The sequence below is a fragment of the Taeniopygia guttata genome, chromosome 4 (assembly GCF_048771995.1).
Source record: "Taeniopygia guttata chromosome 4, bTaeGut7.mat, whole genome shotgun sequence".
NCBI classification, from domain to species: Eukaryota; Metazoa; Chordata; class Aves; order Passeriformes; family Estrildidae; genus Taeniopygia; species Taeniopygia guttata.
Window position 1 is genome coordinate 89071 of NC_133028.1, and position 24058 is coordinate 113128.

The 24058-nt window shown below is 47.0% G+C and overlaps 2 long non-coding RNA genes across 3 annotated transcripts in view; both read right to left on the minus strand.

The window, feature by feature from the left end:
* Positions 1-226: 226 nt before the first annotated feature.
* Positions 227-1341, minus strand: LOC140683881 (uncharacterized). The gene is made up of 2 exons (XR_012055456.1): positions 1000-1341; positions 227-797 (listed from the first exon to the last, which is right to left on the minus strand). It is a non-coding gene; the product is annotated as an uncharacterized lncRNA (long non-coding RNA).
* A 488-nt stretch (positions 1342-1829) lies between these two features.
* Positions 1830-24058, minus strand: part of LOC121469833 (uncharacterized) — a 36784-nt gene continuing 14555 nt past the window's right edge. For both annotated transcript variants that reach the window (XR_012055459.1, XR_012055460.1), the window contains 3 exons: positions 6458-6513; positions 3415-3545; positions 1830-3250 (listed from right to left, as the gene is read on the minus strand). This is a non-coding gene — a long non-coding RNA (uncharacterized lncRNA). The remainder of the gene's footprint in view (positions 3251-3414; positions 3546-6457; positions 6514-24058) is intronic.

Here is a 24058-nt window from a genome sequence, read left to right on the forward strand (position 1 = left end):
GCTACGCTCGCCTATTCTCGCCCACACCCGCCTCCATTCGCCCATTCCCCACACCTCGGCTCTCCTCGGCTCCCAGATTTCCTCAGGCCATCTCATTCCACGGCACACAAATTGCAGCCCCTAAAAGGCTTGCAGCTCTTTCAAGACACAGACTTGTAACTCAACTCTCGGCACAGAGCTGATGGCTCCTTTAGGACAAGAATAGTTACATGTAAAAGCAATTCCCTCATTTTGCATCTCCTTTTTATTTAACCCCCCCAAAATCCCATACATATCACAAGGAATGTGCAGTTCTGGTTCCCCCAGGCCCCGTATGCTATTTGTACAAAGGACCTGGGCACAGTACACAGTCGGGATTCAACTGAATAAAGCCCAGCTTCAATAATCAGAACAATTGACATTTGTTTACAAATTAGGTGCAGTTTTGTACGGTGCTGCGTACCCTCGGAGCCGAGTAGAGAAAAAAGAGCTACAGCACTGGAACCTAAGTTTTAGCAGCCAAGTCATTTGTATCTTCTACCATAACATAAACCAAGCATAACTACAGTATTATTACAACGCTGCTCTTATGCTGCTCAAGTTCTCCACTGTGGATTTCGGCTACAGCAGCACGTGCTTTACTCCCGACAAAAGCTGCTCAGGTGGGGGGAGCCAGGAAGCCAAGTCTCTCCACTTTTCTGAACACCATCCTCCAGGAAGGTACTGCTTCCTCTCTCCCAGGCTCCCTTCAGCAAAGTGGCAAATACAGAATCCGGTGCCACAGGAGGCTCTTGGCTTACCTCCTTGTGGTTTTCAAACTGTTTAAAGCAAAACAAAAAGCATAAGACAAAAACAGTGATGGGTATGAAAGAAAAATCTCTTCAGCCACCTTGCTTTTGAGATGAGCTCTGAACTGAAGCTCTGGGAGCACAAGCGTGCAGTCCTGCTAGAACAGAGCTGTCCAGCAGTGTCCCCCGGGTCATCTGGAGTGTTCACACTGCTGAACTGAGAAAAACTCACCAAACCCAGCCCAGGGGCCTGCGATCCTCCACCCACCCGGGGGAACTCCGGGCACTGTAAACAGACGCCACAGCACACGGCCACGGCACACGGCAGAGGCCTCGTCGCACGGCACACGGCACACGGTACACGGCGCCTCGCACGGCCGCCCGCTCCTGAGGGACCCCGGCCCTGCCCGGGGCTCTCCGTGCCCATCCTCGGGCGGAGCCGCCAGGCCGATCGCTCCCCGGGGAAGGGGCACGTACCGGCCAGCCCGGCACGGCACGGGCACCGAGCGCTCCACAGCGAGCCCGGCCACGCCCGGGAGCCGAGGCCCGGAGCCCTGTCGCAGCCCTGAGATCCGCAGCCCCCGAACCGCCCCCGCAGCCCCTAGCCCCGAGCCCCCCCGCAGCCCCGGAGCCCTCCCGCAGCCCCGATCCCTGTGCCCCGAGCCCCCCCGCAGCCCCGAGCCCTGTGCCCCGAGCCCCCCCGCAGCCCCGGAGCCCTCCCGCAGCCCCGATCCCTGTGCCCCGAGCCCCCCCGCAGCCCCGAGCCCTCCCGCAGCCCCGATCCCTGTGCCCCGAGCTGCCCCCGCAGCCCCGAGCCCTCCCACCCGAGCGGCGGCGCGGCGGCAGCAGGTACCCATTCCTTACGGGAACAAGTTTAACTAATTCTGAAGCTTCCAACAATTCAATGAACATTTTCCTTGGAGAACTTTTGAAAGCAGCCCCTGATTTGTTCTCCTAAGTGCTTAGGTGCTTTGACAATGCACTGATTTTTTTTCCGTGTATTTTAGAGTCAGTTTGAGTTTACAGAAATAAATATGAATACTTATTGAAAGCTCTGGAAAGTAGAGACAGAAGAGAAAGGAAAGCTTTATTTGATAGTGAAATACTTAATTGTTTTAAATGAGCACTACCACAGCTGATGTCACAATATAATGCCCATTAATGCATTTAGTTATATGAGCAAATGCCACAGGGATTTACAAGGATTTGACTTACCAAACACTCTCTACAACCACAAATCCACAACTACAAGGAGTCTGCATGTCCACTGGAATTGCTAATGTAATGCAAGTTGTGAATCATGACCCTTGAGAGTGAGCAGTGGTTAAGAAAAGAGTTCATCAAGTCATAAATAATTTGAGAGATTTAATTCTGTGTGGAACATGATTAATTAAATTTTTCAGAGAACTAGCATTGCAGATATTACTATCAGCAAATCGGCTATTGAGACTTCTAAATATTTTGAAGGAAATGAAAAAAAAATCTGCCAGTTGCAGCATTTCATTTCGTTTTATTTAATTTTGTTTTGTTTAATTGAATTTCATTCCATGAAATTTAATTTAATTTCATCTTATTTTTTAGAATCTAATTTCATTTCACTTAATTTTATTTCATTAAGTTTTAAAATATAATTTCATTTAATTCTATAGAATTTATCTGCTTTTCATTTCACTTCATTCCACAAAGTTTCATTTAATTTCATGGAATTAAATGAAATCACAGATCTACTACTAAATTGTGATTTTGAAATGCAGTTCAGGGCGTGATAGCAACACAGCAAGAATACGGGAACATAAGTAATGCTGTGCCCTACAAATAATCCTCTGGAAGCCCAGCTTCCCTACACCCATGGGGAGTGCAGAGCAGGTACCTGCGCTGTCAGCAGGACTCGAACCAGACACCCCAGGAAACAAACAGGTCTGCCTAGTGGAGACACTGGCTTGTGGTCCAGCAGATGCCAAGCCTGGTGATCGCCCCAGGTAGATTTGGTTACAAGGTGGATTTGGGTGGGCAGGGGGGTACAGGGATAAGCCCATAGCTCCTCTTTCCCCTCCTGGGAAATCATGGGGTGTGACTCCAGGACAATCAGGTGGCTCTTGAGGAAAGCAAAGTCTAGAAACTACCCAATGTAGTTTGACTTCCAACCACCTTGATGGGAGCGAGCGAGGAAATATAAAACAAATGAGAAGTCTCTGGACTTTCAAGTAAATGTCTGGGATATTCAGTTGATGGGATGAGTTTTTCTTCAGACTTCTCAGTTTTGGCTGAGTCTCTGACTCATTCTTTGGTGGAGGTCTGCCACATTTACCTTTGGCTTCCTGGAGGGTGCTGAAGCCCAGGGGAGAGAGGACTGGTCCCAGCAGACTGTACTGGTGAGCCCTTCACTGGGACCTCCAAGGGCGTCCAAGACAAGAGGCAGAAAGGTGCACCCCAGTCTTCTACTGCAGTGCTTGTAGAGGCTGAGACAGTTGGGGTTGTTCAGCCTGGAGAAGAAAAGGCTCTGAGGAGACCTTAGAACACCTGTCAGTGCCTAAAGGAGCTGCAGGAGAACTGGAGAGGGACTTTGGATGAGGGACGGAGTTGACAGGACAAAGGGGAATAGCTTTACACAGTAGCTTGAGATGCAATGTTAGGGAGAAATTCTTACCTGTGAGGTTGGTGAGGCCCTGGCACAGGTTGCCCAGAAAAGCTGTAGCTGCCCCTGGACCCCTGGGAATGTTCCAGACCAGACTGGATGGGGCTTGGACCAGCCTGGGACAGTGGAAGGTGTTCCTCTCTCTGGTAGGGGAAGATGGTCTTTAAAGTCCTTTCCAACCCAATCATTCTGTGATTCTACGTTAGCCCTTACCACTTAGCTGAATTTTCACAGCCTTTATTGCATTGTCTCCATGTATTCACTTCTTACACACGGGTTTTTTGTCCAAATGCAGCAATGTCACCTTCCTTTCTTTGACCTTTATATACCTGAGGTCCCCAACCACCTCCCCAGCCCCACTTCTGAGGTGCCTCCTTACAACTGGTTTTTCCATGACCATCATGATGAAAGATCTCTGCCTTTTTCCCCCAAGAAGTCCTGCCTCCCAAAAAATAAACTGTCTGTTTAATTTTCTTTGGGGCAGGTTCAGAGATTCTGTTTTCTCCTAGAGATCAGTATCCATATGTCTGGGTGATTATTGCAGCTTCATGAGTCTGCAGCTGGAGGTCACCTCCAGGCTTGTTCATAAAAAATCATTAAATGTTATCAGTTATATAGTGTCACCAGTGTGATAAGTGCAACATAAGGCAATTTCACTGTGGCAGCCAACTTCCAATCTGTTTTCTTCCTGATCATTTTGAATCCAGCTAAATGGAGCACTCTGTGCAATTGCTCAACTCCTCTCGAAAGGGAGATTTGAACTCCTTGCAGTCTGTAGGATCTTGCTGTTGATTTCCAGCCCATCCAAGATTTATTCCTTGTGTCTTTTTCCCATGGTAATGGGCTGGGAGAACCTTTGCAATTTCATTTTTCCCCCTTCAACACTTCAGCCTGAATCCTGCTGTCTGCAGTTATCCAATGGTCGACCTTCCTGGCTCATAGACCATCCTGCTGCAGCTGTGAGGATGCGTTGGGGATGGGAATGGGGGTTGAAATCGCTTGAGACAGGGAAAGTATTTCTATTTCTGGGCAATCTGTCAAGATAGGATTTTTTTCCTAGTGAATAAGTTATTTCCACTGCTGGGACAGTCTTTTGTGAGAGATAACAGCAGCAGCTTGGTTATTTCAATGGCTTCATTTAGTCTGTGTAAATATTATCAGAAAATGACCTTTAGCATCTACCATCATGAGATGAAGTCCTTTGCTGCCAAAAACTGGTTCCCAGAGCCTCTGAACCATTTACCTTATATTTAACTCACCCAGGATGTGTTTCACTCTAAAAGAGCAAACTGGAAACTCTGAAATAACTCACAATGAAACATAATTTAATGAAGAGGTGGCTATGCACCTCCTCCAGGATGGGCTTGCACCAAGGAAGGATGAAACCAAAGAGCAGCTGAAGTCCCCATTTCATGACTTTATAGCACTTTCCAGTGCCTAAAGGTGCTCCAAGAGAACTAGAGAGCAGCTTTGGACAAGGATGTGGAGGAACAGGACATGGGGAATGTGCTTCACACCAACAGTAGGTGTAGGTCAGATATTAGGAAGAAATTCTTCCCTGTAAGGATGGTATGGCTCTGACACAGGTTGTCCAGAGCAGCTGTGGCCAACCCTGGATCCATGGCAGTGTCCAAGACCTGGTTGGATGGGGCTTGGAACAAGCTGTTCTAGTGGAAGGTGTCTCTGCCCATGGCAGGGGTTGGAACTGGGTGATCTTTAAGGTCCCTTTCAACACAAATCATTCAGTGATTCTATAATTCTATTTACTGAGGCAGATCAAGGAGTTGAGCTTCTCCGAGACTGAAGATTTAATTAAAGCACAGCTTGAAAAAAAAAATGAAAGGTCTCACCAGTATTCTAAAGGTATTAAACTAAAATATTTTGACATTTTTAGAGTGAGGCCTTTTCATTTTTCATTTTGAAAGGGCTTCTTGCTTCAATCTCTTATGTACTGGAAAAGAAAAGAGTCAAAATAGAAACAGCACTTTGATTGACCAGAAGTTTTGAGGGATTTTCAGTGTTTCTCTCCAGCAGAAGAGATGCAATGTTTTCTCTGACTCAGAACAAGAACCTGCTTTGGAATTGTGGCATATTTTCATGATGAAGTGGGTTGTCTCTGTAACCCACTAGTGATTAGAGATGATTTACATACTGGGTTTGAGTGGTGCATGGTGAGGAACAACATGCAGTCATTTAAGGCAGGAAATAGGGTATTTTATCTCATCTCTCTCTGACCAGTGACAGGACCCAAGCAAATGGCTAAGGCTGTGTTAGGGCAGGTTTAGGTGGAGATCAGGGAAAGGCTCTTCCCTCTTCTGACCAGAGGGTGGTCAGACACTGCCCAGGCTCCCCAGGGAATGGTCCCAGGGCTGCCAGAACTCCAGGAGCATTTGGGCAATGCACTCAGGCACAGGGTGGGGTTGTTGGGGTGTCCTGTGCAGAGCCAGGAGCTGGACTCGGTGATCCTGATGGATTCCTTCCAGCTCAGGACATTCTGAGCTTCTATGATTGATTTTATCTAATCAAGACAATAATAGGCTGGAACATTTGGCTTCTCATCTCCAGCTTTCAGAAACAATGTGGAGAGCTGTCAACACTGTCAAGGCCTAGGATAGTTATAAAGTCAAGGAATGTTTTAGGTTGGAATGGACCTTAAAGATCATCTCATTACACCCCCTGCCATGGGAAGAGACACCTTCCACTAGACAAAGTTTCTTCAAGTCCCAGCGTCCAACCTGGCCTTGGACAGTTTCAGGGATAGGGCAGCTACAGCTGTTCTGGGCAACGTGTGCCAAGGTCTCACCACCCTCACAGGGAATAATCTCTTCTCAATATTCAATCTAATCTTGCCCTGTCTCACTTTAAACCCAGCTTTAAACTGAAAGTTTAAACTGAGCCCTCTGCTTCAGGCAGAAGCAGTGCAGCCCACAATGTTCCCTAAGAAAATGCTGGAGCAATGGATCTGTACAAGCTTGGGGGATACAGTTAAAAAAATCTGGTGTCCCAGACTTGGTTCATGGGGCAACGAACTTCCTCCCCTCTTTGTTTCACTCACCTACTTCTTGGGATCTTGGCCGTGATGTGGTCCTCATGTATTTTCTTCCTGTATGACTGAGCAAAAAAGAAAAGCAATTCAACAGCCCTGACTTTTTATTTTTTTTTCTTTTGAACAATCTTGATGCTACCTGCATTGCAGTTCTGCAAGTTAATCTCATGGATGCTTGTGCACACACAGAATTGGTATGATTGCAATCTGCACATGAAAACCAATTTAATGCAGACAGGAGGGAGGCTCAGGAGGGAAACACAGCCAGAAATCAATTGAGTCAAGTCTGTGTATCAAAAGGACTGGTGAGAATCCCATCAATAAGATATAAACCACAAAACACCCTTACCTCCCTCCCTCCTGAAGCATTTGATAAGTGAATATAAAATACATGAAGGTCACAAGAAAGGCAGTTAGCACCTGTGTTGCTGTTAATGAGGAAAAGAGGCAGAGAAGGCAGCAGTAGGAGAAGAAAACAGGGATATCAAAGGAACGTTGGAGAGAATCACAGAGTAATGTAATTTCTGAGGTTGGAAAAGCCCTCTGAGGTCACCAAGTCCGTTGCTACCCCAGCATTGCCAAGGCCACCACAAACCCACATCTCCAAGTGCCACACCCACACAGCTTTTAAATCTCTCCAGGGATGGGGACTCCACCACTCTCCTGGGCAGCTGTGCCAGGGCTGGGCAGCCTTTCCAGGAAGACATTTTCCCTAATATCCAACCTGGACCTTCTCTGGAACAACTTGAGGCTGTTTCCTCCAGAGCAGATAAAAGAGATAGCAAAGGATTTTGGTTCACACTTGCAGGGACAAATACCTGCGGATATGAGTAGGTGTCTTCAACACTCCTGCTCCAGCTTTGTGCTTCCTGCTCTCCAGGAAAACAGTCTTTCCAAAATGTTGGGTGCCACAAAGAATCCACAAATGTGGAGGTGTGAAGTACAGCAGGGGAGGGAAGGAAAAAGCTGAAGGACAACAAGTGAGCATTTTCCCAACCTCCTCTTCTTGATCCCCCAAGAAAGAAAAGCTGAGTTGAAATCTACGTATGGAATTTGCCTATGGAGTTGGTTACAGCCAATGTGAATTAAGATTCAGTTACTTTGATGGGCACAGCATTCAGCAGGGACAGCAAAAAGACATGAGAATCTTTAAGCCTCTTGCCTCTTCGTCAGCACTACCAGGAGGATTTCAGACATGGACATGACTGCTTGGATTAGGTTTAATGTGGAGGAGAGCCCTTGGATAGCACAAACAATATGAACATCAATGAAGACTAGGAAATGAATGATCTGAGGAGAGACAGGTGGCAAAGAATGAGTGCTGAAAGTTTTGATTGTGTAAGATACAAAAGAAGTATAGGATAACAAAGAAACAGATAAGAAAGAAATATCAGATAAACAAAGAAACAAAAAGCTGAGATCTGGGTGCTATATTTGGATGAAAACCACAACAACAATCCCCTTCTGTCCATGAGACACTTTCTAGGTGAGAAAAAACAGGTTGAAATGGAATCTGAACCAAGGAATTGCATGTTTTATCTCCTCTTTTCATTCTTATTCATTAAAAAAAAAAAAAAAGGACCAAAAAGCAATAATAACCTCTTTTGTCTTATCCTGCAAAATACTTTGCCTTCCCAAATCCATGAAAATGAAATTCCTTTTTCTCCTACAGTTCTCTACCAGCTATTTTGTCTCTTGTGCAAGAAAGGGTTGAGTACAATAACATATAGATGCTTATATCTCTTAAAAGTCAGTAACGGTGCTACATGGAGAGAAAGCCACCCTCCACACTATCAGTGGCACATGGCTCCTTGGCCACATCCAGGGGGTGCGTCCCTGCTGGCATGCTTGGGGCCAGAGAAGCAAGGAGGCTATGGGGACCTCATTCTGTCTCCCTGGCCCCTCTCCATTTTCCCCCTCCTCCGGCCAGAAGAGCTACTATCTTGACCAGTGGCCCTGAGATGCTGTAGCATCCTCCTCATGTCCCAGCTGGATGGGCATTCAGCTTGCAGCCTGCATTAGAGGTTTTCAAAAGAGGAATACCAGGAAATTACAAAAAAAAAAAAAAAACCATGAAAATAAGCTAAGAAAAAAATTTTTACCCTTCCTATACTAGTAGAGTTAATACTGAGGAAATTTACAGATCTGGACAAAAAAACCCAAAAAAAACGAAAAAAAAAAAAAAAACAACAGAAAAAAACAGAAACAAAAACAAAACAAACAAAAAAAAGGAAGTTTTAGACTGAGGAGGAATAACCTCAATTTTAATGAAAAGGCTTCAGAGATGCTGCAGAATCAGACTAGTTAATCAAACTAATTAAATGACTGCAAGATATACTAGTAGCACGGCTAAGTGAAATTAAGAGAAAGAGAAGAGACTAGAAATTCTCTGTTCTCTTTCTAGAAATGTGCTGAATTTTGTTTGTCCTGCAGGTCCAGCCAGGCAGGTTTGAGCTGCTTAGAAATCCTTGTTATTGTACAGACACAGGAGCCTGTCTTTATTTACCCAGGAATGCCTGTAATACACAAGCTCTTCAGGCAAACCCTTCTTTAGGATTTCAGCGGTATTTTTAATGGGCCTTTGAATGAGAGCTGGCACCATGATTTTGTCTTCTCTTGTGGAAACAAGCAAAGCAGTGTATCATAAATTTGTTACTTTTCCTTCAGAAAGAGGACACTTACTATTTACTGTCCCTGTTAATATCTTGAACTGCCTAGTAATGAAATATTTAATGACAAGGTCTTTATGCCACCTGCCAACTTGCCAAGACCACAGGGGTGTGAATGAGGGTATTAATTACTGCAGGAGAAAGGAAAGGCTTGTGGAGGCCAGAGAACAACCTCTGGTGGAGCCCAGGAGTAGCAACAGGAAAACACTTGTGATGAACATGCTATTTCCATGGAAAACAGGTGGTGCACTGGAACAGGGAACAGTTTCATAGCCTGGCTTAAGTGGCAGGTGCTTGCCTTGCTGGGTCAGGAGGATGTGCTGAAAATCACAGAATCATGGAATTGTTTGGACTGGAAGGGACCTCAAAGACCATCTAATTCCACCTTCTGCAGGGCAGGGACACCCTCTACTATCCCCTGTTTCTCCAAGCTCTATCCAGCCTGGCCTGGAACACTTTCAGGGATGGGGCAGCCAAAGCTTCTGTTGGCAGCCTGTGCCGGAGGCTCACCACCCTCACAGCCAGGAATTCCTTCCCAATATCCCACCTAACCCTGCCCTCTGGCAGTGGGAAGCCATTCCCCCCTTGTCTTGAAAGGAAATCAACACCTTTGTCCAAAGTCCTTATCCAGCTCCCTTGGAGCTTCTTTAGGCACTGGAGGGTTCTCAAAGTTCTTCCCAAAGTCTTCTTTTCTCCAGGCTGAACCACCCAAGCTCTCTAGGGTGAATGCAGAATACGACCTGACACCCCGTGGGTCAGGGTGTAGGTAGTAGTCCCATGAAATGGTGGCTGCAGTCCCACTGGAGTGATGGATGTGTTTCTGTCAAAGCGGCGATCCTGTAGAAGAGTCTGGTCCTTCTCTGAAGTGTGGTTATGGAGGTCTTGTCCTCTGGGAATCCCTGAGTGGAGCATCTCACAGTGGGGTGATGTAATTTTGATTCTGATGGCCCATTAACAGAAGGTATCTCCAGGAGGGAGCTATGGGGGATGAGTCATGGAGAGGATGAAGAACACTAGCCCCTCCTATCTTAACAGTTTATGAAGATGGTAACAGAATACATACTTTTGGTTACATCTTACATTGTAACCTAAGAGACACAGGATGTGCAGCTGTCTAGCAAAGGAGAGTCCTGAAATGCTGCATTTTGGGCTTTATTTCAGGTAATCCCTGAAGTACATAGCTAATTTTAAGCTAATTTTAATTTTAACTCCTTCCCCTGAGCAAGTTTTCTTTCCCCAGCCAGAACCAAGGCAAGCACTCTTTTATTTCCAGGGTATTAATCTGGAATTTTTCACAAGCCTTGAACTCAATGACAGTACTTCTAATTTCTTACCAGAAAACAAGTTTCTGTGGTTGGTAAAATACGACTCCACCTAAAAGGATGCAAAACATCCTTTGATTTGAGTTCCTTGAGTCGTCCTTGAAGAGGAGTGGTGGAAGGGGACAGAATATCTTTATACAGCTGCTAGCAATAAATTATTAAAATCTTTATGAATACAGCATATTATCTGTCCATGTGCCTTTAGGCATTTTCTGTTCCTTTTCTGCTTTTAAAGCAATTAATCTTGCAACTGCTCATCATTTTCAGAGTCAGTCTTACAACTCTGGAGCATGTGTGAAAATTGGAGAAACTGGAGTGAGCCAGTGGCAGAGGAGCTGAGGATTCACACTTCTCACCAGTGGGGTCTTGCAGGATGGGATCATCCTCAGTGGGATATTTTCTGGGGTATTTTATTGGAAATTGCAATTTCCCATGCTGGGACTTTCATCCCTTTCTTGGAGAGCTGCTCCTGGCTGTTAGAAAATGCATTTTCCATGTCAGTCTGTTCTTCCTTATATTAATCCCATTACTCTCAGCTCCCTCTATGCCACTGCTGAATCACTTATTTCTTGCTTGCAGCCCTAGACTACTTCCCAAGTGCCAAACAGAAAAGTATGCTTCTTTTTGCTTTCTTGTCAAAGTACTCTAAAAATCAAAATCTTCATTTACTTCTAGGCTTCACAGCAATGTTTCACCTAATATGAAACTATTTGGGCCCCTATAAATCATAACTAGAGCTCAGGTGTTCATTGCCTTCCCACTTTTATGTCTCCCAGTAGGAGACATGGACCAGGATGCTGCCTTTGGGGCCTGTCCAGGGGGATCCCAGACTCAGAGACAGAGGCTGGAGTTGGGGGAATGTTCTTCTCCATCTCTCTGCCCTCATCAGGGCAATTTTGTATGAGTAATGAAAGAGAAAAAGAGAAGGGTTCTTTATTTTTTTCTCTGTTCTGAGTGAATGTTCTCTGCACTATCAGCTTAAGCTGTTCCCAGAGTCACCTTAGTGATTACTTAAGTGCTTCACACTCAGCTGAACAGCTCGATCAGGACACCACAGAGCCCTGAACCATGTCAAGATTCCAGCCAGCCTTGTTGCTATGGCAGGGAAGAAGTGGTTCAAGTTTAAGCAGTGGTGCATGGATTTTTATGACCCTCAGATTGTCCCAATGGGCTACAGCATGGGGTGAAGGTATCCTGTGGGTCCACAGGGGCAGAATGGTGCAGCCACTGACATTTCCAGTAAAGCAGGGCTTCACCAGTTCATCCAGCAATCCCTCTGCCCAGATTCTGCAGGACATTTGCCTGATAAAAATAATTTGGCTTGAATTTGTAAATAGTCTGGGTTCTTGATTCTGGCAAATTTAATCTTGCTGAGAAAGCTTCTCCTGGCTCCAGTACACCTTGTGGAAGCTGGGCTGCTCCAAATGCTGTCATGGGGAGTTGCAGAGCCTCCCCTGAACAGTGTGGAAAGGAGAGCTCCATGGCTCAGATGGGGCTTTTCACCACGGGGAGGTTGGAGCCAAATCACTTCGAGTGGTGAAGATCTGCTCAGCTGCAAGGTGCTACAGATCCAACCTGATGAGTGATATGCAGGGTGATTATATTCAGCTCTGAAAGGAAGCTCAGAAGAGGATGATGTGGAGTTGCCAAGAAGGCCACTGGTCCCTGGTCTGTACCAGCTCTGGGGTGGCAGCAGGGCCAGGGCAGTGGCCATCCCTACTGAGGCACCTCCAGTACTGGGGCAGCTCTGGAGAGCCTTGGAGGGGCTGGAGCTGGCCAGGGCAGGGAACGGAGCTGGGAAGGGGCTGGAGAGTTCCTGAGAGAGCTGGGAAGGGGCTGGAGAGCTCCTGAGGGAGCTGAGGGGGCTCAGCCTGGAGCAAAGGAGGCTCAGGGGGGACCTTGTGGCTCTGCAGAGCTCCTGCCAGGAGGGGACAGCCGGGGGGATTTGGGATCTGTTCCCAGGGAACAGGGACAGGAGGAGAGGGAATGGCCTCAGGGGAACCTCAGGGTGGGCACTGGGGAAATTAGGGATAGGGTTGTCCAGCCCTGGCACAGCTGCCCAGAGCAGTGGTCCCCATCCCTGAGGGGGATTTCAAAGCCCTGTGGACGTGGCACATGGGGACATGGGGCAGTGGTAGTCCTGGCAGTGCTGAGGTCACAGTTGGACTCAATGGTCTTGGAGCAGTTTTCTGACCTAAATGAGTCTAAATGTTGTTCTGGGGTTTGTGACAGGAGCACATCCTGGGGAAACCCCTGGCATTTGGGATGTGATTTCACAGCTCTTTAGGAAAAGGACTTGCTGCATGGAGAGGTTTCTGGGTGGGAGCAGAGGTGGTGTTGGTAGCAGTGCCTGCACAGCAGGTGGGTGGTGGCAGCGGGGTTTGTAGAGCAGCCAGGAGATGGAGCCCACATACAAGACACCACAGATTCTAATCTGCCATGGGCAGGGACACCTTCCACTAGCCCAGGGTGCTCCAAGCCCCATCCAAACTGGCCTTGAATACTGCCAGGGATGGGACAGTCACAGCTTCTCTTGGCAACCTGTGCCATGGCCTCCCCACCTTCACAGGGAAAAATTCCTTCCCAATATCCCTTCTAACCCTGCCCTCTGGCAGTGGGAAGCCATTCCCTGTGTCCCGTCTCTCCATCCCTTGTCCCAAGTCTCTCTCCAATTTGTTTGCCCTCTTTCAGGCATGCAGCCTGATCTCACCTCTGCCAATCCATGTTGAATGCAGACTTTCAGCCTGGTGGGGGGGTGCTCTGGTGAGGGGCAGTTCTGGGCATCGCCACCTTAGGGGATTTGCAGGATGGCTCATCCCACCTTTCCATCTTCTCAAGGGCAAAGAGCCCTGATGGGCCTTTTCTTGTTGGTCTCAACACCCCTGAGGGTCACACGCATCCAGAGACCCAAATGCAGCTGCCTTGCCCAGGGGGCACACGCTGGGTTGTGGGTGGGCTCAGCTCACACATCTGGCCTGAGTAAAGGGATACACGTGCAGCTCTTGTGACCACATAGAGCGTCCTTTGCTGTGTGGTCACATTCCCCGCTTGTGACAAGAGGGCTGGCTTTGGGGCAGACCCTGTCACAAAACCAGTGGGAAAAGGAGGAGCAGCACCATTCCCCAGAGTCCACATGTGGTTTGTGGACTCAGCCTGCAGAATTTGTGGTCCAGCACAGCTGGAATGTTCCTTGCTACTCTTACCTCCATAAAATACACCCAGGGTTGCGTTTGCCTGATACTTCTCTGCCTCTGCTCTGTTTGCAGAAGCACAGTCCTGGCTGGGGCTCTCACACAAACCAATTTCCTCCTCCTCCTGAAAAGCTAGTTTGCTCACACCACAGACAAGGTGATGTGTCCTTCTGCTGTGACAAGCACACAGGAAGAATTTGGGAGCTTCCATATCATTACCTCCTGGCTCAACAAGACACTTTAAGATATGGAAACAGCAAATCATCCCTGACTTTTAGATCACCCTTCCTGAGGAAGGCTGTAGGTACCTCTTGCCATGGCTGGGTACTCAGCTGCCTTGTCGCAGCATCCCAAGGCAAGTGGTCCTTGGGCCACAGAACTAACAAAAGGGAGACTCCCCTACAAGTGTGAGACCATGCTTATAAGCTCGAGATGAAGTCACCTTTGTTTTATCATCCATAACACACTCATGCCTTCCTCCAGAGAGCTCTTTTTCTTGGCTGTTAGGTCTTCCTCATTATGCCAAGTGACTAAAGGCAAGGAAAATCCTTTCCAGAACCCAAAAGCCTGTCTTGGGCTTCTGATATGATCACTAATATCCCATTAAGCAAAAAGGACTGCATTTCAGCAGTTGTTACTTTATATTTTCACAAGAAAGCCAGATTTTCTCGGTCTGGGATATTTGCCTTGTGCTATCAGATGCTCTGCAGCGGAGCAGCAGGACCAAGACCCGAACTTCTCAACCCCCATTCCAGCCGTAACTATGATGGGCGTCAGTGAAGATTTTCAAGTCAGATCATCCACATATCTTGCTCAGCTTCCCAAAGAGCTTCCCTCTTCACTGTGAGGATGTTCTGTACAGGAAGGTGGGAGCAATGGGCCTGTCCCCAGCACATGAGAGCCTGGTACACCAGCTCCAGTACAAAACATCTCCTAGAGATCCGTGCTTCCCACAGCTCCCTCTGGGGAGGATCGCCCCAGCACATCCCACCCGCCCGTGGGGGCCCCTTCTCATAATACCCCTTTATAAAGCTTCACAAAGGCCTTCTTGGTTCATCTCCAGGCTGCTCCGAAAGGTTGCCAAGGGTGTCTTCGCAAACAATAAGGGGCCTGTGTTTGTAAGGCAGCTGCAGTCACAAATGCCTTTTTTTGTGACCTGCAAAGGAAGATAGCTCCTTCTTTCCTAGCAGATCTTTTGCTGTGTCTTCAAATCACCTCTGAGGGCTGGAGTAGTGTGGCAGCCATGGGGCTTCTGGGGGGAGGAAGCTCTCTCCCTTTGCTGACATCCTTCCAGCTGAGTCCTGTCATGAGCTTTTTCTTGCTTGTGCAGTCCAAGAGGCTCAAAGAGCACTTGGCATCACCTGGAAATGGTCTTCATGATGTAATTTTGTCAAGTAATTCAGCAAGCTGGATGGAAATCCTGCTGGACTCCTTGGGATGTGGGTCTTCCCTAACTATGCCACCAAAGCAGGCTCTTAGTGTCAGGAGACATCCCAGTGAAAGGATCTCAGAGGGTGCTTGAATACATCTCCCAGCAGAGGCCAGAGCTGCACAGGCATGTAGCACACTGCATTTTTGCTCCAAAAATCATTAACTCACTGAGCTGTGGAAAAGAACTGCTACCAAAAGGATTTGGGGTGTCCAAGGTTCTGCAGTACTGGGAGGTGTCAAAAGGGCCTTGCAAGAAGTGGATTTACTATGCAAATGAATTTTACTTATATAAAATAAATGAAATATTAACAAGGAAATTCTTCCCTGTGAGGGTGGTGAGGCCCTCGCACAGGTTGCCCAGAGAAGCTGTGGCTGCCCCATCCCTGGAATTGTCCAAGGCCAGGTTGGACAAGGCTTGAAGCACCCTGGGCTAGTGGAAGGTGTCCCTGCCCATGGCAGGGGAATTGAAACTGGATAACCTTTAAATTCCCTTCCAACACAAACCATTCTGTAATTTTATGATTTCCTGGGCTCAGCCTCTCAGAAGACAGAAGAAAAAAAAAGTCTTATGAAATTCACATTTCTCCTTCCAACTTAAGCAGTTGTATGTGCGGCAAATTTGGAAAGCTCAGCATAATTTATTTTTTTAAGCCCAAAGACACTTTTGGGGTGGCACAGGTATTGAACTAACTTAAAAACTCTCATATCACAGTCAGGCCAGTTTGGTAGCCAGGGCAGAGCCTGCCCAGCTTCAGATTCTTCTCAAACCCTGCTCAGAGACCCTTCTGGCCTGCTCAGAGACTTCCTTCCATCCAAAACCACTGCCCTGCATTGAAGGTGGTTGTTAAAAAATATTAAAAGCCTTCACAGAGGCGGGTAGCTGAGAACAGAGCTCAAAGTACCCAGGCATGTGTCTCTTGGAAGCAAAGGTCATGTATCCACCAAGGTAGTGATACAAGTGGCCTGGGGCAGGAGCAGGCAGAAAATTGAAGGATATATGGCTCCATTGAGATGCTGAAGGACATGGGAACAGTTTGTGTGACTCAACTTGGTGTCAAGGCTAAGATAATGCCTGATGAGTGCAACCCATCTTAGGCATCCTCAGAATGGAGGGAGGAGAACACAGAGCAGTCCAGGCAGAGAGTAAGCAGCTCATGCACACAAAGCATGCTGTGGCTTCCCAGACTTCCAGGAGTCCAAATAAACTCCACATCCTGGGATGTGGCAACAGAGTGGAAAAATGGGCCTAAATACTCAAAAATAATTTAAAGAAAAAAGTTTCAAGATGGTTGCTATAGAACAAAGCCCCATCAAAGGTTGTATAGATGGATAGTTCTTCAGGACAAACCTAGTCCTGTATTGTGCTCCTTCCCAGGATCCAGCTGAACTCTTCTACTTCCCCAGGCATTCCTACATGGCCAGTGCAACAATTCCATATTTTCAGCTCTCCAGATTGCAGATGGACTTAGGAAGCTAGGACTATTTAAGAGAACTTGTCAAGGCCAGTCAAGAACTGGTTGTATACAAATAAATTTTAAAGTGGTCTTATAAAGCCTCCTACTATCTTGACAGTGGGAGGATGACAGAGGGGACAGACAGAAGAGAGACAAGACTTCCTACAGATTCACAGTGAAGGGACGAGGTGCAATTTGCAGGAAAAAGAAATCCAACTGGATATAAGGAAGGAAAAATGCACCATGAGGGTAACTGAACAGAGGAAGAGGAACAGGTATTTTAGGACTCTATGTAATGAGGGGAAACCACTGATCAGTGGTTTCAAGGCAGGTCTATGAAGGTTTGACCAGCCCTCATCACTACCCTCTCTTGAATTCCTATTTGTACTGCATAGGTAGAAGTGTTGTGTTAATGGTTGGACTCAATGATCTTAGATCTCTTTTCCAACCTAAGTGATTCTATGATTCTGAACCTGACCATATTATAACATATCTGATCACCAAACCTGCAGACAAAAAGCCTGACCAAGAAGCTTTGCAGCTTCTTGAAGCCACCTACAGCTGGAGCAACACTTTATGTTCATTTGCTAAATTAACAACATCTCTAGATAACTTCCTCCCTGGCTGCAGAGGACCTTCCCATCAGAGCCTCTCCTCCATGCTGCCTTTGCGCCATGGCCTTCAGAGGCCATTCCAGAGGACATGACCACACCCTCTGGTGCATGGGGAAATGTGGAGACAACAGATTGTCCCCCAGCCCCAACAGATGAATCATTCTGCAGCCAGAATGGTTTTCCTGTGAAAAGGGAAGTGTTTCACCCTTGGGCTTTGAAAGAACAGCATTGAGGCTGCTCAGACATAGAAAAGGCATCACCTGGAGCTAGAAAATATCTAGCTATCTGGATTGACTTTCTGCCAGCACATGAACCCACGTGGTGGATTTGTGATCAGCAAAGAAAACCAAAACTAAGTTTACCTGCTAAAGCCTGGGAGAGTGGAGTACTCCACTCTGAGGGCAGAGAGATGTAAAATTCATGAGAAAATATTGCTGCACACTCCTCCAATCAACACTTCCCAATCCAGTATGTGTTTTCCCAGTCTTGCTCTCTGAAGAGCAACATCATCTATTGATGATCCTAAATGGCTGAACACATACTTGTCTCCTAGTGAACGACAAACAAAACCAGATGACCCATGAATGAAAAATAAGGTAGTGACATGCTCTGAGCAACATTGTTTGATGATAAAGAGATACTGTCGTGGCAGGATGGATTGTCCTACAATAAAAAAATCAGTACCAGGAGTGACGGACTTGGCTTGCAGACTCAGCTCTTGAGCAACCCTGATATGGGCTTAAATAAATCACTGCAAAAAATCATCAGGGCCGAGAACAGACCAGAATCCACAATGGCTATGTGGTGACTGAGCATTGTTCCCACATGTGGTCACCAGCTTGCTCTGATGAGTTCAGTGGCCTCCCTAGGCTAAACAAGCTACTTCAGCAAAGCTGTTGGGAGTAATTGCCTCTTTCCCTGGTAATATCAGGAGGATTTGGGGATGGAGACCAAACCCCTCCCTCCCTATAGAGTGCATGGTAGGAAGGCTGGGTGTGAGATGAACTGATTAGACAGAGAATTGTTCTGCTGGCAAGTCCTCTAGGGCTTAATTTATATACATTATAAAGTCATTTACATTGGGAATATTCCTTCCTGACTCACAGCAAGGGGTGACTGGGTTTTGGCATGGAGAAAACCCAGCACAGCAGTGAGCACAGCAGCCCCTGGCTCACTGAGCTTAGATATGCCATCAATCTGTAACCATCTCTCTTGGGGCAATCTGGCACAGAGAACTCAAAGAGAAATTGGAAAAATGTATCTTCAGATTGTGCTGAATTCATAATTTTACTCCATTACTTTGTTAGTTGTAGTATCTGAGGATTGTGGAAGAAAAAGGAGAATCAGTGGATTTACATTCCAGCCCTACTTGTAGGACTTTCTTTTCTCCAGAATTATTGAGATAGGAATATTTTGCTCAGGATTCAAGATATGCCTTTGATAGATAGTCAGCAGGGGAGGGAGTAGGGTGATATGAATCCTGGGTGTAAATTTTGAGCCATCTCATACCCAACCTGGAAGGTCATAGCTGATCACAGTGACCCAAAAAATCCAGCTAGCCTTATCAGCCCCATGGTAGGGATGTCCTCTTCAGAGTGGCATGACCAGTACATTCTTTGTGTTTGTAACTTCAGGTGCTGCTGCAAAACCAGATAATATTATCATTAATCATTGAATGGTTGGAAAGGACCTTAAAGACCATCTCATTCCAACCCTTGTCATGGGCAGGGACACCTTCCACTAGACCAGGGTGCTCCAAGCCCTGTCCAACCTGGCCTGGGACAGTTCCAGAGATGTGGCAGCCACAGCTTCTCCAGGCAGCCTGTTTTAGGCCTCAACAACCTCACAGGGAAGAATTTCTTTCCAATATCCCATCTGACCCTGCCTTCTGTCAGTGTGAAGCCATTCCCTTGTCCAAAGTCCCTCTCCAGCTCTCTTGAAGCCACTTTAGGCACTGGAAGGGGTAGTAAGGTCTCCTTGAAGACTTCTCTTCTCCATGCCGAACACCCTCAGCTCTCTCCGTCTGCTAATAATAACTTAGTTATTATAGTTACTTACTAATAACTAGTAAGATAGATCAGGCTGTTCTCACAGAGAGAAATGCCTTCTTCCACGGGAAGTATTCTCCTCCAGGGAACCTTACAACAACTTCCTTTCAAGATGACCATCTCCACCCAACTCACTAATGGGGAGGATCTTTGTTAGCCCCCTAAAAAATCTCAGCCCCTGACTCACAAATTATTGTTTTCAGCTGTGTCCTAAATCTGGACAAAAAGCCCTGACAGTCAGTGCAGCCCAGCTGGGAGATAGGATAAATGTCCCATTATTTCTATCACATTTCATAGCTCCCACGGCTGAGACTGGGCTATTAGGAGATGTTGTTCAGAGAGGGGACACATGAGACAAAATTGCTGCCTTAGGGAGATACAGGGAATAATGAGGGAAAATAGTAGCACAGGGTCCTGCTGGCATTGCCAGCCTGAACATAGGCACAGATAACAGCCCTCTGCATGCAGGAGATAAATCCCATCTGTGGCTGCCTGAATGTGAGACGGGAGGTAGAACATGGATGTAAGGACAGGAGACAGGATTTGTATCCTTGTAGCTGTGCTAGGACATTGGGCTAAACACAATGTGCAGGAACATTTCCAGGGAGATGCTATAGGAGGTCTCCCAGCATGTACCAGGAACAGTGTGGCCAGCAGGAGCAGGGAGGTCATTCTTCCCCTTTACTTGGCACTGGTGAGGCCATACCTTGAGTGCTGTGTCCACTTCTGGGCCCCTCCGTTTAGGAAGGACCTTGAGATGCTTGAATGTATCCAGAGAAGGGCAACAGGCTGGAGAAGGGCCTGGAACACAAGCCCTGTGAGGAGCAGCTGAGGGAGTTGGAGTATGTAGCCTGGAGAAGAGGAGGCTCAGGGGAGACCTCCTCACTCTCTGCAATTGCTCGAAAGAAAGTTGTAGCCTGGTGGGGGTTGGTATCTTCTCCCAGGGAACAGTGACAGGATGAGAGGTCACAGCCTCAGGCTGTGCCAGGGGAAGTTTAGGCTAGGTATTAGATGACAAAAATTCTTCACAGAAAGAGTGGTTTGGCATTGGATTGGGCTGCCCAGGGAGGTGGTGGAGTCACCATCCCTGGAGGTGATTAAAAAAAGGCTTGATGAGGGACACTCAGTGCCATGATTTAGCTGATAAGGTAATATTAGGTCACAGGTTGGACTGGATTATCTCAAAGTTTTTTTCCAACCTAGTTTATTCTGTGATTCTGTGATAATCCTTGATATCCTCCCTGGAAGTGTTCAAGGTCAGGCTGGACAGGGCTTGGAGTAAGCTGGGATAGTGGAAGGTGTCCCTGCCCATGGCAGGGGGGTGGAACAAGACAGTCCTTTCCATCTCAACCCATTCTGTGATTGCCTGATCATTCTATGATTCTGGTGGTCAAGAATGCCAAGGGTGATGTGGGAGCTGGAGATGTGGAGAATGATGCATCATCAGCACTTGCAGAACGTCAGGGCTGGGAGAAACACATTAAGAAGATCTCCAAGAAAAATAATTTAAAAAATGCAAATGTCAAGCCTTGTATTAATTATATATTATAATTCCAAGTCTTGTATTAATCCTGCATTGGGCTTCTGAAACTCCTGACTCCACGTTAGGCGAGGGTTAAGAGAAAGCTCTGAGCTCTCTGACTGCATGGGATGCTCCCAAGGATGAGTTGAAATCTCCTTGAAAGGCATCCTACCCTTTTGACCAGACTCAAAACAGAATGTCTCTCATCATTAAAGTCAATTCTTCCAGGATGGCAAGGAGGGGCATTTTCATGGCTGATTAGCTCTGCAGAGCTCAGGCCAATTCAGCTGCTATGGGCAGATATATTGTGCTCCAGCCTTGCAGCAGCCAGCCTGTTTGCTGGAGTGGGAAATCGCTTGGAGCAGAAGACACTGCACCAAAAATCCTGCGCTGAGGACTGAAGAATGACAAAGCTGCAAAGCCAGATCTCAAAGCCTGAAGTTTCTTGTTTGCTGTCCCGACAGTGTTTATGTATCAGATCGTAGAATAATACAGACACAGGATGGTTTGGGTTAGAAGGGACCTTAAAAATCATTCAGTTCAACCCCCTGCCATGGGCAGGGACACCTTCCACTATACCAGGCTGTTCCAAGCCCCATCCAGCCTGGCCTTGGACACTTCCAGGGATGGGGCAGCCACAGCTCCTCTGGGCACCCTGTGCCAGGGCCTCCCCACCCTCACGGGAAAAATCTGTCTGCATTCAACTAGAGCTGAGCCAAGAGCTGAGCTGGCTGAATGCTGGGAGTGGGGCAGGGAAGTGAGGCACCTGGATGCAGAAGTGAGGTACTCAGATGCTCTGCTCTGGAAAGCCAAGTCCGATGTCACTAAGCTTTTCCTTTTCATTCCCTTCTTCTCTTCCAACTACACCAGAAAGAAACCAAATCCTATGCAACAATTTTTTACCTTGCCTCCCTATAGCAGCTCCCATTCAGAAGCAGCTGGGGTGCATTTTGGGGAAGCCAAGGGCTGCCAGAAGCTGTGAGACTGTGAATGTGGTAAGAGCTGGGGCCTTCTCAAGGGTGTTTCCTCAAGGAAAAGGCTTTGTTCCCAGTAGTTCATGCACTTGCTTTAAATATTGCACAAAACCCTGCAAAGAGAAACTGCTGGAACTTGTCTGTGGCTGGGATCAGCTGGGGAAGGGTAAGTGCATGGCACAGAGGGGATGTCTCCTGCATGCCAAATGGGGGGTTTCTGGATACCTGAGGTGCTGTAGCCTAGCTTTTGCAAGCTGGAAGGGAAAGAAGGTTGCTGGGGCTGTAGGCAGCTGGTGCTAGGTGCAGTGTGTCCCTGTTAGCATCAGGGAGCTGGCATATATCAGGGGTAATCAGGAGGAGACGGGAAAGTACAGGACTTTATCCTGGGTCTGCAAGATCTTGAAAGTAGAGTTATAACATAAGTCATGGGACTGTGATGCATTGTGCCAAGGGCAAGTGACCTGCAGCCTTCATAAAATCATGGAATTATTTGGGTTGGAAAGGACCTTAAAGACCATCCAGTCCTGATGGCCTGCCATGGGCAGGGACATCTTCCACTAGTACAGGCTGCTCCAAGCCCCATCCAGCCTGGCCTTGGACAGTCCCAGGGATAGGACAGCCACAGCTTCTCTAGACAACCTGCCTAGAGAAGGGCTTCACTATCCTTGTAGTAAAGAACTTCCTAATATGTAACCTGGAAGAGCTACTTGTGGGTTTGATCCAGGCATTTGGTGCAGAAACTAGCGATGCCAGTGGGATGGACAAGTCCTCTGCATAATTACAGAAGATGTGAGGGACAGAGAAGAGGTTGGAGCATCTGTGAATTTTAGGTGCTGGCAGAGCTCTGGGGATGCTCTCTGTGAATTTGTTCTAATGTAGCTTAGTTTAACTCAGCAGTGAAGAAGCTGGAAAGCAGAGGACTTGACAGGCCAATTTCTATCCGTCTGTACGTTCTTAGTCCTGATTCTGTCACCCTGTAGTGGAGACAGGCTAAAGAGAAGGTGATCTGAACTGTCTGGGATGAACTATCCCAACTTGGTGTCCTGGTACAGTGGCTTAGGGCAGCATACACGCAGGTCAGAGCACCCCAGGGGTGAGGTTCTCAAGACTCACGTATTATAAACAGGTTCTCTGATTTGCAGACTTACTGAGGAACATCAGACACTGAGAAGAGATTTTCCAGTTAATATCTTGAACCTTCTCAACAAGGTTTTGCATGCCCCCATCCCTTGCAGTGTTCAAGGGTAAGCTGGATGTGGCCCTGAGTAACCCGATCTAGTGAGTGGTATCCCTGCCCATGGAAGGGGTTAAAGCACATATTCTTTCACTCCCTTCCAAGGCAAACCATCCTGTGATTCTGTGATTCTAAGTGGTTGTCCCTTCTGCACCTGGTCATCTCCACTGATGCTGGTTCAGTGGTTTCTCCACCCATCTGATGTCAGTTTCCTTCTGGAAACAAGAAGTGTCCAATGATCCATGAAACCCCATGGTTTCACCCCATGTGAAGTGTCCAACATCTCCTAAGGGGAGTTTGAGCTCATGTAACAAATCTCAGTCCGGGATGACAGAGGCTAGAACAAGTTAATGATCTCAATGTCTACAAAGAGAGTTCATTTCCTTGAGAGTGTCTTGCTCCTGAGTCACCCTAATCCACCTTCCTGCCTTGCCTGTTTATCAGCTATCAGCACCTCCTAGGTAGACAGGTGACTTTTATAGGTTCACCTCCCACAAGGCAAATCCTCTAAAAACAGACAGCAGAGCATTTAATCACCATCTTCACAGCGATTCCCATCCAAACATAAGACCAGTTACCCCCTCTAAGACTTTTTTATCCTTTTCCTCTAATATGAGCTACCAGGCTGAGGAAAGTAACACCAGCAGTCCCAATTCTTGAATGAGGTGTTCCTCAGAAGTTTCTGCAACTCTTCTAGCCATCGGCCAGGAGTTTGTCATGTTCTGTGAGACTGGTCAGAAGAAGGTGGAGATATTTTCACACCAGGAAAAAGAATATTGAAATGAGAATTTCTTGCTCTAAATCAGAACAAAATATAGAAATGAGAGTTTCTTGCCCTAACCAGGACAAAATTATATATTAACATCCCTCACAAAACAACTTTAGAAGTAATCAAGGTGAGCAGCATACCTGCCCAGGACAGGTGTTTGGAACTAGGTGATCTTAAAGGACCATTCCATGATTGTATGAAATAACCCTTCTCCAGGGCAGGTGACTCCCTAAAATGGTGTCAGAAAGCACAGATTGCAGCATGGTACCTGTAGGCAAATTAGGGAGTTTGGGGTGTTAAAGCAGTGGAAAATTATGCAGAAAACAGATTTGCCTGCGGATATTTGCTGTAAAATACTTCCTCTTTACCTTTATTCTGACAT